We start from the raw sequence: 15,640 nt of genomic DNA on the forward strand, positions 1-15,640 counted from the left end.
AGCTGTAAGCGCATTTTTTTGTATAATTTAAACTCAATAATCATCGGTTCGATTTTGACTGGATTTTTTTCCATGTGTTCCCTATGATAAATGGATATTATATTGTTCGAAAATAATAAGAGATCAGACATGGCGCTATGCTTCAGAGAAATGAGAACTCTTGCCTGACCCTCGGGCGTTTCTATTTGTTTATTCCGGACGAGACAATAGACCGCCGAACCACTATTGGGGTGTCTAATCAGCGTCGGGGGTTTCGTAATACGGACCGGATTCCCTCCCCGCCTCACGGGCGATTCGAAAACGGATTCTCAACACGGGCTTAGGATCGAATGACTCTTGGCCAACAGCTGTTTACAAGTTTTTTTAAGCCGTGGCTGTCGCAGTTTTGAGCCGGTTTTAATGAAAGGTCTGAAAATCTAAATTCAAACTCTTACACCATTTACTCAGACATTTGAAGATACATACCGGCGAAAAACCATACCGTTGTAATTTTTTATTATTTTTTTTTTTTTTGTTGTTGATCTTTTTAAGCCTCGCGACTAAGGTTGATATTACACACCGGTTATAAGACTGTTTCAAAATGAAATCTGCCAAAAAACCTTTATAATTAAGCACCATTACAAAATGATTGATTCACACGGGTGAATAACCATTCAAATGTGAAATTTGCCAGACATATCACAGAGATTTGTCTGACCTCAAGTGCCATTGTTCTGTGTCGGCATTCAAACGAAATACGTTATATGTGTGTTGTAGAAAAGTGTGAAGAAAAATTCAAAAAAAATTAGAAAATTGTCTCATTATATGATACATTTAAGGGCACATATAGGCTATAAACACACGTTTCGAACTAACGGAAACGTTGATCGACATAAAAACATAAACATAATGTTTTGCCAATATACAATTAATAAAAATCTGTTTAATTTTACTTTTATTTTGAGCGGACCATGAGCCAGAATAAAGGTCGAGTATCGTGGGATGTTCTGTTTTATATACTGTTCTTCGAGAATATCAAAAAAAGTGTATTAAAACTGATCAATCTTCATAACATTTATATAAGTAGCAATTCTCTTTACTCCTGTGATTTTCTGACATTATAATATAAGTAAGGTTTTAGGACCAATGCTTGCCTACTATCAAATGTATTTTACGCCACTGTACTGTATTATACCGAATACAACCTTGCACCACCGTAAATTATCAAACATTGTACACGATGTTATAAAACCTTTGTTGGTTAAAAAAAAAAATGGCTAGAAGGTCTGGGAACATTTTAAAAACACATAATATTGTTATACTCCATTGGATTAATCACTCACATCACCAGTCTACTGGGTGTACACCATATCAAATACTGTTAGGACAAGAACCTGATACCAAAATACACGCCAAACATTCAATTTCCCAGACTACGACTGTTCAATCAACGATGAACCAGTGATCGAGATCGTAAGAAGAAGATTACGCACTAAGTGCTGAAAGCAGAAACAAAACCAAAGATCAGCGGAAGAAGTTTCAACAGTATCAAGTTGGTCAAAAGGTACTAGTGAAAGAACACAAACTTTCCTCAGCAGAAGACAATGGAATACACAAATTCTTTCCACTTTACAAAGGGACCATATACTGTCATTCAAACCTACGATAACAACACTGTGATGTTAGAAGACGAAGGTCGACAAGTCATTCGGTTGCAATATAAAAAAATACTGAACCTTATTACACTCCGTCTGATGCCCAAGATGGAGTCTTGTGCTTTCCTCCTGATCCTGGTATACCCAGTGGATCAATCCTTCACTCATCCTAATTAAACCATTAAATAAACCTGTTTGTGACCATGACCTTCTTAACTCCTATAGGCCATCAAAATTAAGTAACGCTAGGAGTAGTCATGGAACACGAAAAATGTCCGACACCACTCGGATAGGATACTTGAGCTGTTCGGACCGGAATATCTGGAACTAGACAGCGAGTACCAGGCCGATATTTCTATTCAGCGGATTCAACCAACAGTCACGCAACCAATGGGTTCTATAATACAGTTAAAAGCACAGGCCAAATATAATAGACAAGCTGCAGCTAAGCTCACACAGTATAGATTGGAACCGACATTCACAATACCGGATACCATCCGAGCCAGACAGACACCAGAAAACACCCACCGAAAACCCTACAAAAGAGGAGGACAAACTCTTATCTAGCATGAAGAAATCGTTTCAACAAAACCTACATCCTCCACTTGCAGAGAAAAGGGACAGTGGGGGTAATACCTCATACTACACCTCAGACTTCAATCCATAACAAAATCAGTAATAAGCAGAGGGAAAAAGAATTATATAAGGAAACACGGCTGCTCATACGCCAACAACGAAATGAAGAAAAAAAAAAAAGCAATAACACACCACCCCACAGTGGTAAATATACCATACCACCTAATACCAACAAAAGATACCCACTACTACCGGCCATTCCCGCAGACGGAAGCCGCCGCGATAGTCCATATATACACTTCTAGAGAGACGACTAGACATCGAAAAACGAACTCCCGTAGTTACCTCGCCATACCCACGGTATACGAGTCAAGGCGGACCGGTGACAAACTAGTGGCTGGGGCCAGCAATAGGTGGTTCAAACTGACACATGGTCCCGGAAAGCTATCCGTTCACTCGTATCGCCTCCGCCGCCGCCAACGTACGCCGCATTCCGCCGTCCGTCCGTGGAGCCGCCGTCCGTAGTATCGTCCACTCTGCCGTGTCTGGGGCCAGCATACGCTGGTTCAAAACTGTATAACAAGTCGTGTTATAAAACCTTTGTTGGTTAATAAAAAAAATGGCTAGAAGGTCTGGGAACATTTTAAAAACACATAATATTGTTATACTGCAATATTATACTATTTTAACAATTGTAGACAATTTACTCAGTAAATAAATAAAAAATAATATATATACGAGAATTATCTTAGACCAAATTCACTAAATTATGATTTAGCCATGCTACCAATTATGGTGTGCCAACTGTCCATATACATAGTGACTTGAAATAATTTAAATTTAAAATATTTTAATTACATTTCATATTTCATAGTAAATTATATTCTTAAAATATCAAATAAATTAAATCGCTTTTATTTTATAGATAAATGGATATATTGTTCGAAAATAATTAGAGATAAGACATGACGCTATGCTTCAGAGAAATGAGAACTCTTCCCGGATCCTTGGTTTTCTATTTTCATTTATTCCGGTCGCCTGGACGAGACAATAGAGCCCCCGAACACTAGGGTTGTCAAATCAGCGTGGCAAAATATCCGGGGGCATCCGTGGGTATCGGCCGTGCCATGCCCAGGTTGTGGATGGCGGACTCTCTCCCCGGACCAAATAATATTAATTTTAAGATGACTTTAGTCGTTCATTAATTGTTGCCCTCCGTCTTACAAGTGGTAAGCAAACATATCAAAATATAAACATGGGTATGATGGGTTTTTTGTTTTTCATGTTGAATTTTCAAATAGAAATTAAAGAAAACTATCTCATTGTATCTATATTTACACTATTATAATCGTAAAATCCATGTAAGTCATTGATAACACCTGAATGCTAATGAAACGTGATTACAATTATATTGTATATTTTTAATTTTAATATGAATACTGTATTTTATCGGAGAGCCCCATTCTATATTTGTAAAAAATATATATAAAATATTCAGTAGTTAGTTATTTTAAATTCTCGTATACTACGCGCTTGAGTCAACAGGTAGCGCTGCTGTACCGGCGACCTGTTGGATGCGCTACCGGGTGAATTATTATGTTAGTGGTCATCGGCGGCGATGGCTGCGTTTTGTCGTTCATTGATACCATATCCTATAAAATGTCAATGACATACGCATTTTCCAATTATTTTTCACAAACATCGCGTTGTTGCACACGGAGTCAGCATTAAAAATCTATTTGTCTGTCAATGCTATCATTATTCGTTAAGTACGCGTTGACGGTCCGCCGAAAATGAGGAAATTATATCGAAGAAGGCGATGTAACGTCGACGGCATTGTTTTATTGCGCTCAGCGTCGGCACGTTTTTGTCGTCACTGCATAACACGATTACAGGCCGCCGATCGTTTATCGACGGCGGCGTGGGCAGTGTTAATTCAATATTTAAATAATACATAAATTACAATGATATTGTCTTGCCTGATAAATGATAATGTGTAATATGATATCGAAATGGTAGACTGTTTATAATAATTGTGATTTTATCGAATAGTTAAGTTAAGAAAATGTAAGAATTGAAAAAAAACTAATCTCCTGTAGAATCCGGATGACTTTCAATTGCATCCGTCGCGGTCTTACTGATATCGGATACCGCATTCGAAGGTTTAACATATTGGATTGAAGGTCTGGTCTGGTCATCATTAGGCTGTGTACAATTGATGTGCTATTTCAATAATATGATATGCACGAACGATTCCTTTATAAAATAATTAAATATATTTCTACGTTTTTCATATTATGACAAGTACGATCAGATCTGTAACTGAACGTTGAAGTACACGTCATGATGCATGAAAAATATACGCCTGCATGTTTTTTCTTATTTCTCACGATCCTGTCTCCGCTTAAAATACGCTGGACACGTTTCACACTTAAACATTTATTACAATTTACAATATTTAAAAAACGGCCTCTCGGAAGTAGTGTATACTAATATATTGAGCTGTAAGCGCATTTTTTTGTATAATTTAAACTCAATAATCATCGGTTCGATTTTGACTGGATTTTTTTCCATGTGTTCCCTATGATAAATGGATATTATATTGTTCGAAAATAATAAGAGATCAGACATGGCGCTATGCTTCAGAGAAATGAGAACTCTTGCCTGACCCTCGGGCGTTTCTATTTGTTTATTCCGGACGAGACAATAGACCGCCGAACCACTATTGGGGTGTCTAATCAGCGTCGGGGGTTTCGTAATACGGACCGGATTCCCTCCCCGCCTCACGGGCGATTCGAAAACGGATTCTCAACACGGGCTTAGGATCGAATGACTCTTGGCCAACAGCTGTTTACAAGTTTTTTTAAGCCGTGGCTGTCGCAGTTTTGAGCCGGTTTTAATGAAAGGTCTGAAAATCTAAATTCAAACTCTTACACCATTTACTCAGACATTTGAAGATACATACCGGCGAAAAACCATACCGTTGTAATTTTTTATTATTTTTTTTTTTTTTGTTGTTGATCTTTTTAAGCCTCGCGACTAAGGTTGATATTACACACCGGTTATAAGACTGTTTCAAAATGAAATCTGCCAAAAAACCTTTATAATTAAGCACCATCTGGCTAGGCACAAAATGATTGATTCACACGGGTGAATAACCATTCAAATGTGAAATTTGCCAGACATATCACAGAGATTTGTCTGACCTCAAGTGCCATGTTCTGTGTCGGCATTCAAACGAAATACGTTATATGTGTGTTGTAGAAAAGTGTGAAGAAAAATTCAAAAAAAATTAGAAAATTGTCTCATTATATGATACATTTAAGGGCACATATAGGCTATAAACACACGTTTCGAACTAACGGAAACGTTGATCGACATAAAAACATAAACATAATGTTTTGCCAATATACAATTAATAAAAATCTGTTTAATTTTACTTTTATTTTGAGCGGACCATGAGCCAGAATAAAGGTCGAGTATCGTGGGATGGTTCTGTTTTATATACTGTTCTTCGAGAATATCAAAAAAGTGTATTAAAACTGATCCAATCTTCATAACATTTATATAAGTAGCAATTCTCTTTACTCCTGTGATTTTCTGACATTATAATATAAGTAAGGTTTTAGACCAATGCTTGCCTACTATCAAATGTATTTTACGCCACTGTACTGTATTATACCGAATACAACCTTGCACCACCGTAAATTATCAAACATTGTACACGATGTTATAAAACCTTTGTTGGTTAAAAAAAAAAAATGGCTAGAAGGTCTGGGAACATTTTAAAAACACATAATATTGTTATACTCCATTGGATTAATCACTCACATCACCAGTCTACTGGGTGTACACCATATCAAATACTGTTTGGACAAGAACCTGATACCAAAATCACGCCAAACATTCAATTTCCAGACTACGACTGTTCAATCAACGATGAACCAGTGATCGAGATCGTAAGAAGAAGATTACGCACTAAGGCTGAAAGCAGAAACAAAACCAAAGATCAGCGGAAGAAGTTTCAACAGTATCAAGTTGGTCAAAAGGTACTAGTGAAAGAACACAAACTTTCCTCAGCAGAAGACAATGGAATACACAAATTCTTTCCACTTTACAAAGGACCATATACTGTCATTCAAACCTACGATAACAACACTGTGATGTTAGAAGACGAAGGTCGACAAGTCATTCGGTGCAATATAAAAAAATACTGAACCTTATTACACTCCGTCTGATGCCCAAGATGGAGTCTTGTGCTTTCCTCCTGATCCTGGTATACCCAGTGGATCAATCCTTCACTCATCCTAATTAAACCATTAAATAAACCTGTTTGTGACCATGACCCTTCTTAACTCCTATAGGCCATCAAAATTAAGTAACGCTAGGAGTAGTCATGGAACACGAAAATGTCCGACACCACTCGGATAGGATACTTGAGCTGTTCGGACCGGAATATCTGGAACTAGACAGCGAGTACCAGGCCGATATTTCTATTCAGCGGATTCAACCAACAGTCACGCAACCAATGGGTTCTATAATACAGTTAAAAGCACAGGCCAAATATAATAGACAAGCTGCAGCTAAGCTCACACAGTATAGATTGGAACCGACATTCACAATACCGGATACCATCCGAGCCAGACAGACACCAGAAACACCCACCGAAAACCCTACAAAAGAGGAGGACAAACTCTTATCTAGCATGAAGAAATCGTTTCAACAAAACCTACATCCTCCACTTGCAGAGAAAAGGGACAGTGGGGTAATACCTCATACTACACCTCAGACTTCAATCCATAACAAAATCAGTAATAAGCAGAGGGAAAAAGAATTATATAAGGAAACACGGCTGCTCATACGCCAACAACGAAATGAAGAAAAAAAAAAAAGCAATAACACACCACCCACAGTGGTAAATATACCATACCACCTAATACCAACAAAAGATACCCACTACTACCGGCCATTCCCGCAGACGGAAGCCGCCGCGATAGTCCATATATACACTTCTAGAGAGACGACTAGACATCGAAAAACGAACTCCGTAGTTACCTCGCCATACCCACGGTATACGAGTCAAGGCGGACCGGTGACAAACTAGTGGCTGGGGCCAGCAATAGGTGGTTCAAACTGACACATGGTCCCGGAAAGCTATCCGTTCACTCGTATCGCCTCCGCCGCCGCCAACGTACGCCGCATTCCGCCGTCCGTCCGTGGAGCCGCCGTCCGTAGTATCGTCCACTCTGCCGTGTCTGGGGCCAGCATACGCTGGTTCAAACTGTATAACAAGTCGTGTTATAAAACCTTTGTTGGTTAAAAAAAAAATGGCTAGAAGGTCTGGGAACATTTTAAAAACACATAATATTGTTATACTGCAATATTATATATTTAACAATTGTAGACAATTTACTCAGTAAATAAATAAAAAATAATATATATACGAGAATTATCTTAGACCAAATTCACTAAATTATGATTTAGCCATGCTACCATAATTATGGTGTGCCAACTGTCCATATACATAGTGACTTGAAATAATTTAAATTTAAAATATTTTAATTACATTTCATATTTCATAGTAAATTATATTCTTAAAATATCAAATAAATTAAATCGCTTTTATTTTATAGATAAATGGATATATTGTTCGAAAATAATTAGAGATAAGACATGACGCTATGCTTCAGAGAAATGAGAACTCTTCCCGGATCCTCCGGCGTTTCTATTTCATTTATTCCGGTCGCCTGGACGAGACAATAGAGCCCCGAACACTAGGGTTGTCAAATCAGCGTGGCAAAATATCCGGGGGCATCCGTGGGTATCGGCCGTGCCATGCCCAGGTTGTGGATGGCGGACTCTCTCCCCGGACCAAATAATATTATTTTAAGATGACTTTAGTCGTTCATTAATTGTTGCCTCCGTCTTACAAGTGGTAAGCCTAACATATCAAAATATAAACATGGGTATGAAGGTTTTTTGTTTTTCATGTTGAATTTTCAAATAGAAATTAAAAGAAAACTATCTCATTGTATCTATATTTACAATATTATAATCGTAAAATCCATGTAAGTCATTGATAACACCTGAATGCTAATGAAACGTGATTACAATTATATTGTATATTTTTAATTTTAATATGAATACTGTATTTTATCGGAGAGCCCCATTCTATATTTGTAAAAAATATATATAAAATATTCAGTAGTTAGTTATTTTAAATTCTCGTATACTACGCGCTTGAGTCAACAGGTAGCGCTGCTGTACCGGCGACTGTTGGATGCGCTACCGGGTGAATTATTATGTTAGTGGTCATCGGCGGCGATGGCTGCGTTTTGTCGTTCATTGATACCATATCCTATAAAATGTCAATGACATACGCATTTTCAATTATTTTTCACACATCGCGTTGTTGCACACGGAGTCAGCATTAAAAATCTATTTGTCTGTCAATGCTATCATTATTCGTTAAGTACGCGTTGACGGTCCGCCGAAAATGAGGAAATTATATCGAAGAAGGCGATGTAACGTCGACGGCATTGTTTTATTGCGCTCAGCGTCGGCACGTTTTTGTCGTCACTGCATAACACGATTACAGGCCGCCGATCGTTTATCGACGGCGGCGTGGGCAGTGTTAATTCAATATTTAAATAATACATAAATTACAATGATATTGTCTTGCCTGATAAATGATAATGTGTAATATGATATCGAAATGGTAGACTGTTTATAATAATTGTGATTTTTCGAATAGTTAAGTTAAGAAAATGTAAGAATTGAAAAAAAACTAATCTCCTGTAGAATCCGGATGACTTTCAATTGCATCCGTCGCGGTCTTACTGATATCGGATACCGCATTCGAAGGTTTAACATATTGGATTGAAGGTCTGGTCTGGTCATCATTAGGCTGTGTACAATTGATGTGCTATTTCAATAATATGATATGCACGAACGATTCCTTTATAAAATAATTAAATATATTTCTACGTTTTTCATATTATGACAAGTACGATCAGATCTGTAACTGAACGTTGAAGTACACGTCATGATGCATGAAAAATATACGCCTGCATGTTTTTTCTTATTTCTCACGATCCTGTCTCCGCTTAAAATACGCTGGACACGTTTCACACTTAAACATTTATTACAATTTACAATATTTAAAAAACGGCCTCTCGGAAGTAGTGTATACTAATATATTGAGCTGTAAGCGCATTTTTTTGTATAATTTAAACTCAATAATCATCGGTTCGATTTTGACTGGATTTTTTTCCATGTGTTCCCTATGATAAATGGATATTATATTGTTCGAAAATAATAAGAGATCAGACATGGCGCTATGCTTCAGAGAAATGAGAACTCTTGCCTGACCCTCGGGCGTTTCTATTTGTTTATTCCGGACGAGACAATAGACCGCCGAACCACTATTGGGGTGTCTAATCAGCGTCGGGGGTTTCGTAATACGGACCGGATTCCCTCCCCGCCTCACGGGCGATTCGAAAACGGATTCTCAACACGGGCTTAGGATCGAATGACTCTTGGCCAACAGCTGTTTACAAGTTTTTTTAAGCCGTGGCTGTCGCAGTTTTGAGCCGGTTTTAATGAAAGGTCTGAAAATCTAAATTCAAACTCTTACACCATTTACTCAGACATTTGAAGATACATACCGGCGAAAAACCATACCGTTGTAATTTTTTATTATTTTTTTTTTTTTGTTGTTGATCTTTTTAAGCCTCGCGACTAAGGTTGATATTACACACCGGTTATAAGACTGTTTCAAAATGAAATCTGCCAAAAAAACCTTTATAATTAAGCACCATCTGGCTAGGCACAAAATGATTGATTCACACGGGTGAATAACCATTCAAATGTGAAATTTGCCAGACATATCACAGAGATTTGTCTGACCTCAAGTGCCATGTTCTGTGTCGGCATTCAAACGAAATACGTTATATGTGTGTTGTAGAAAAGTGTGAAGAAAAATTCAAAAAAAATTAGAAAATTGTCTCATTATATGATACATTTAAGGGCACATATAGGCTATAAACACACGTTTCGAACTAACGGAAACGTTGATCGACATAAAAACATAAACATAATGTTTTGCCAATATACAATTAATAAAAATCTGTTTAATTTTACTTTTATTTTGAGCGGACCATGAGCCAGAATAAAGGTCGAGTATCGTGGGATGGTTCTGTTTTATATACTGTTCTTCGAGAATATCAAAAAAGTGTATTAAAACTGATCCAATCTTCATAACATTTATATAAGTAGCAATTCTCTTTACTCCTGTGATTTTCTGACATTATAATATAAGTAAGGTTTTAGACCAATGCTTGCCTACTATCAAATGTATTTTACGCCACTGTACTGTATTATACCGAATACAACCTTGCACCACCGTAAATTATCAAACATTGTACACGATGTTATAAAACCTTTGTTGGTTAAAAAAAAAAAATGGCTAGAAGGTCTGGGAACATTTTAAAAACACATAATATTGTTATACTCCATTGGATTAATCACTCACATCACCAGTCTACTGGGTGTACACCATATCAAATACTGTTTGGACAAGAACCTGATACCAAAATCACGCCAAACATTCAATTTCCAGACTACGACTGTTCAATCAACGATGAACCAGTGATCGAGATCGTAAGAAGAAGATTACGCACTAAGGCTGAAAGCAGAAACAAAACCAAAGATCAGCGGAAGAAGTTTCAACAGTATCAAGTTGGTCAAAAGGTACTAGTGAAAGAACACAAACTTTCCTCAGCAGAAGACAATGGAATACACAAATTCTTTCCACTTTACAAAGGACCATATACTGTCATTCAAACCTACGATAACAACACTGTGATGTTAGAAGACGAAGGTCGACAAGTCATTCGGTGCAATATAAAAAAATACTGAACCTTATTACACTCCGTCTGATGCCCAAGATGGAGTCTTGTGCTTTCCTCCTGATCCTGGTATACCCAGTGGATCAATCCTTCACTCATCCTAATTAAACCATTAAATAAACCTGTTTGTGACCATGACCTTCTTAACTCCTATAGGCCATCAAAATTAAGTAACGCTAGGAGTAGTCATGGAACACGAAAATGTCCGACACCACTCGGATAGGATACTTGAGCTGTTCGGACCGGAATATCTGGAACTAGACAGCGAGTACCAGGCCGATATTTCTATTCAGCGGATTCAACCAACAGTCACGCAACCAATGGGTTCTATAATACAGTTAAAAGCACAGGCCAAATATAATAGACAAGCTGCAGCTAAGCTCACACAGTATAGATTGGAACCGACATTCACAATACCGGATACCATCCGAGCCAGACAGACACCAGAAACACCCACCGAAAAACCCTACAAAAGAGGAGGACAAACTCTTATCTAGCATGAAGAAATCGTTTCAACAAAACCTACATCCTCCACTTGCAGAGAAAAGGGACAGTGGGGTAATACCTCATACTACACCTCAGACTTCACTCCATAACAAAATCAGTAATAAGCAGAGGGAAAAAGAATTATATAAGGAAACACGGCTGCTCATACGCCAACAACGAAATGAAGAAAAAAAAAAAAGCAATAACACACCACCCACAGTGGTAAATATACCATACCACCTAATACCAACAAAAGATACCCACTACTACCGGCCATTCCCGCAGACGGAAGCCGCCGCGATAGTCCATATATACACTTCTAGAGAGACGACTAGACATCGAAAAACGAACTCCGTAGTTACCTCGCCATACCCACGGTATACGAGTCAAGGCGGACCGGTGACAAACTAGTGGCTGGGGCCAGCAATAGGTGGTTCAAACTGACACATGGTCCCGGAAAGCTATCCGTTCACTCGTATCGCCTCCGCCGCCGCCAACGTACGCCGCATTCCGCCGTCCGTCCGTGGAGCCGCCGTCCGTAGTATCGTCCACTCTGCCGTGTCTGGGGCCAGCATACGCTGGTTCAAACTGTATAACAAGTCGTGTTATAAAACCTTTGTTGGTTAAAAAAAAAATGGCTAGAAGGTCTGGGAACATTTTAAAAACACATAATATTGTTATACTGCAATATTATATATTTAACAATTGTAGACAATTTACTCAGTAAATAAATAAAAAATAATATATATACGAGAATTATCTTAGACCAAATTCACTAAATTATGATTTAGCCATGCTACCAATTATGGTGTGCCAACTGTCCATATACATAGTGACTTGAAATAATTTAAATTTAAAATATTTTAATTACAATTCATATTTCATAGTAAATTATATTCTTAAATTATCAAATAAATTAAATCGCTTTTATTTTATAGATAAATGGATATATTGTTCGAAAATAATTAGAGATAAGACATGACGCTATGCTTCAGAGAAATGAGAACTCTTCCCGGATCCTCCGGCGTTTCTATTTTCATTTATTCCGGTCGCCTGGACGAGACAATAGAGCCCCGAACACTAGGGTTGTCAAATCAGCGTGGCAAAATATCCGGGGGCATCCGTGGGTATCGGCCGTGCCATGCCCAGGTTGTGGATGGCGGACTCTCTCCCCGGACCAAATAATATTATTTTAAGATGACTTTAGTCGTTCATTAATTGTTGCCTCCGTCTTACAAGTGGTAAGCCTAACATATCAAAATATAAACATGGGTATGAAGGTTTTTTGTTTTTCATGTTGAATTTTCAAATAGAAATTAAAAGAAAACTATCTCATTGTATCTATATTTACAATATTATAATCGTAAAATCCATGTAAGTCATTGATAACACCTGAATGCTAATGAAACGTGATTACAATTATATTGTATATTTTTAATTTTAATATGAATACTGTATTTTATCGGAGAGCCCCATTCTATATTTGTAAAAAATATATATAAAATATTCAGTAGTTAGTTATTTTAAATTCTCGTATACTACGCGCTTGAGTCAACAGGTAGCGCTGCTGTACCGGCGACTGTTGGATGCGCTACCGGGTGAATTATTATGTTAGTGGTCATCGGCGGCGATGGCTGCGTTTTGTCGTTCATTGATACCATATCCTATAAAATGTCAATGACATACGCATTTTCAATTATTTTTCACACATCGCGTTGTTGCACACGGAGTCAGCATTAAAAATCTATTTGTCTGTCAATGCTATCATTATTCGTTAAGTACGCGTTGACGGTCCGCCGAAAATGAGGAAATTATATCGAAGAAGGCGATGTAACGTCGACGGCATTGTTTTATTGCGCTCAGCGTCGGCACGTTTTTGTCGTCACTGCATAACACGATTACAGGCCGCCGATCGTTTATCGACGGCGGCGTGGGCAGTGTTAATTCAATATTTAAATAATACATAAATTACAATGATATTGTCTTGCCTGATAAATGATAATGTGTAATATGATATCGAAATGGTAGACTGTTTATAATAATTGTGATTTTTCGAATAGTTAAGTTAAGAAAATGTAAGAATTGAAAAAAAACTAATCTCCTGTAGAATCCGGATGACTTTCAATTGCATCCGTCGCGGTCTTACTGATATCGGATACCGCATTCGAAGGTTTAACATATTGGATTGAAGGTCTGGTCTGGTCATCATTAGGCTGTGTACAATTGATGTGCTATTTCAATAATATGATATGCACGAACGATTCCTTTATAAAATAATTAAATATATTTCTACGTTTTTCATATTATGACAAGTACGATCAGATCTGTAACTGAACGTTGAAGTACACGTCATGATGCATGAAAAATATACGCCTGCATGTTTTTTCTTATTTCTCACGATCCTGTCTCCGCTTAAAATACGCTGGACACGTTTCACACTTAAACATTTATTACAATTTACAATATTTAAAAAACGGCCTCTCGGAAGTAGTGTATACTAATATATTGAGCTGTAAGCGCATTTTTTTGTATAATTTAAACTCAATAATCATCGGTTCGATTTTGACTGGATTTTTTTCCATGTGTTCCCTATGATAAATGGATATTATATTGTTCGAAAATAATAAGAGATCAGACATGGCGCTATGCTTCAGAGAAATGAGAACTCTTGCCTGACCCTCGGGCGTTTCTATTTGTTTATTCCGGACGAGACAATAGACCGCCGAACCACTATTGGGGTGTCTAATCAGCGTCGGGGGTTTCGTAATACGGACCGGATTCCCTCCCCGCCTCACGGGCGATTCGAAAACGGATTCTCAACACGGGCTTAGGATCGAATGACTCTTGGCCAACAGCTGTTTACAAGTTTTTTTAAGCCGTGGCTGTCGCAGTTTTGAGCCGGTTTTAATGAAAGGTCTGAAAATCTAAATTCAAACTCTTACACCATTTACTCAGACATTTGAAGATACATACCGGCGAAAAACCATACCGTTGTAATTTTTTATTATTTTTTTTTTTTTTGTTGTTGATCTTTTTAAGCCTCGCGACTAAGGTTGATATTACACACCGGTTATAAGACTGTTTCAAAATGAAATCTGCCAAAAAACCTTTATAATTAAGCACCATCTGGCTAGGCACAAAATGATTGATTCACACGGGTGAATAACCATTCAAATGTGAAATTTGCCAGACATATCACAGAGATTTGTCTGACCTCAAGTGCCATGTTCTGTGTCGGCATTCAAACGAAATACGTTATATGTGTGTTGTAGAAAAGTGTGAAGAAAAATTCAAAAAAAATTAGAAAATTGTCTCATTATATGATACATTTAAGGGCACATATAGGCTATAAACACACGTTTCGAACTAACGGAAACGTTGATCGACATAAAAACATAAACATAATGTTTTGCCAATATACAATTAATAAAAATCTGTTTAATTTTACTTTTATTTTGAGCGGACCATGAGCCAGAATAAAGGTCGAGTATCGTGGGATGGTTCTGTTTTATATACTGTTCTTCGAGAATATCAAAAAAGTGTATTAAAACTGATCCAATCTTCATAACATTTATATAAGTAGCAATTCTCTTTACTCCTGTGATTTTCTGACATTATAATATAAGTAAGGTTTTAGACCAATGCTTGCCTACTATCAAATGTATTTTACGCCACTGTACTGTATTATACCGAATACAACCTTGCACCACCGTAAATTATCAAACATTGTACACGATGTTATAAAACCTTTGTTGGTTAAAAAAAAAAAATGGCTAGAAGGTCTGGGAACATTTTAAAAACACATAATATTGTTATACTCCATTGGATTAATCACTCACATCACCAGTCTACTGGGTGTACACCATATCAAATACTGTTTGGACAAGAACCTGATACCAAAATCACGCCAAACATTCAATTTCCAGACTACGACTGTTCAATCAACGATGAACCAGTGATCGAGATCGTAAGAAGAAGATTACGCACTAAGGCTGAAAGCAGAAACAAAACCAAAGATCAGCGGAAGAAGTTTCA

This window comes from Metopolophium dirhodum, chromosome 1 (genome assembly GCF_019925205.1).
Source record: "Metopolophium dirhodum isolate CAU chromosome 1, ASM1992520v1, whole genome shotgun sequence".
NCBI classification, from domain to species: domain Eukaryota; kingdom Metazoa; phylum Arthropoda; class Insecta; order Hemiptera; family Aphididae; genus Metopolophium; species Metopolophium dirhodum.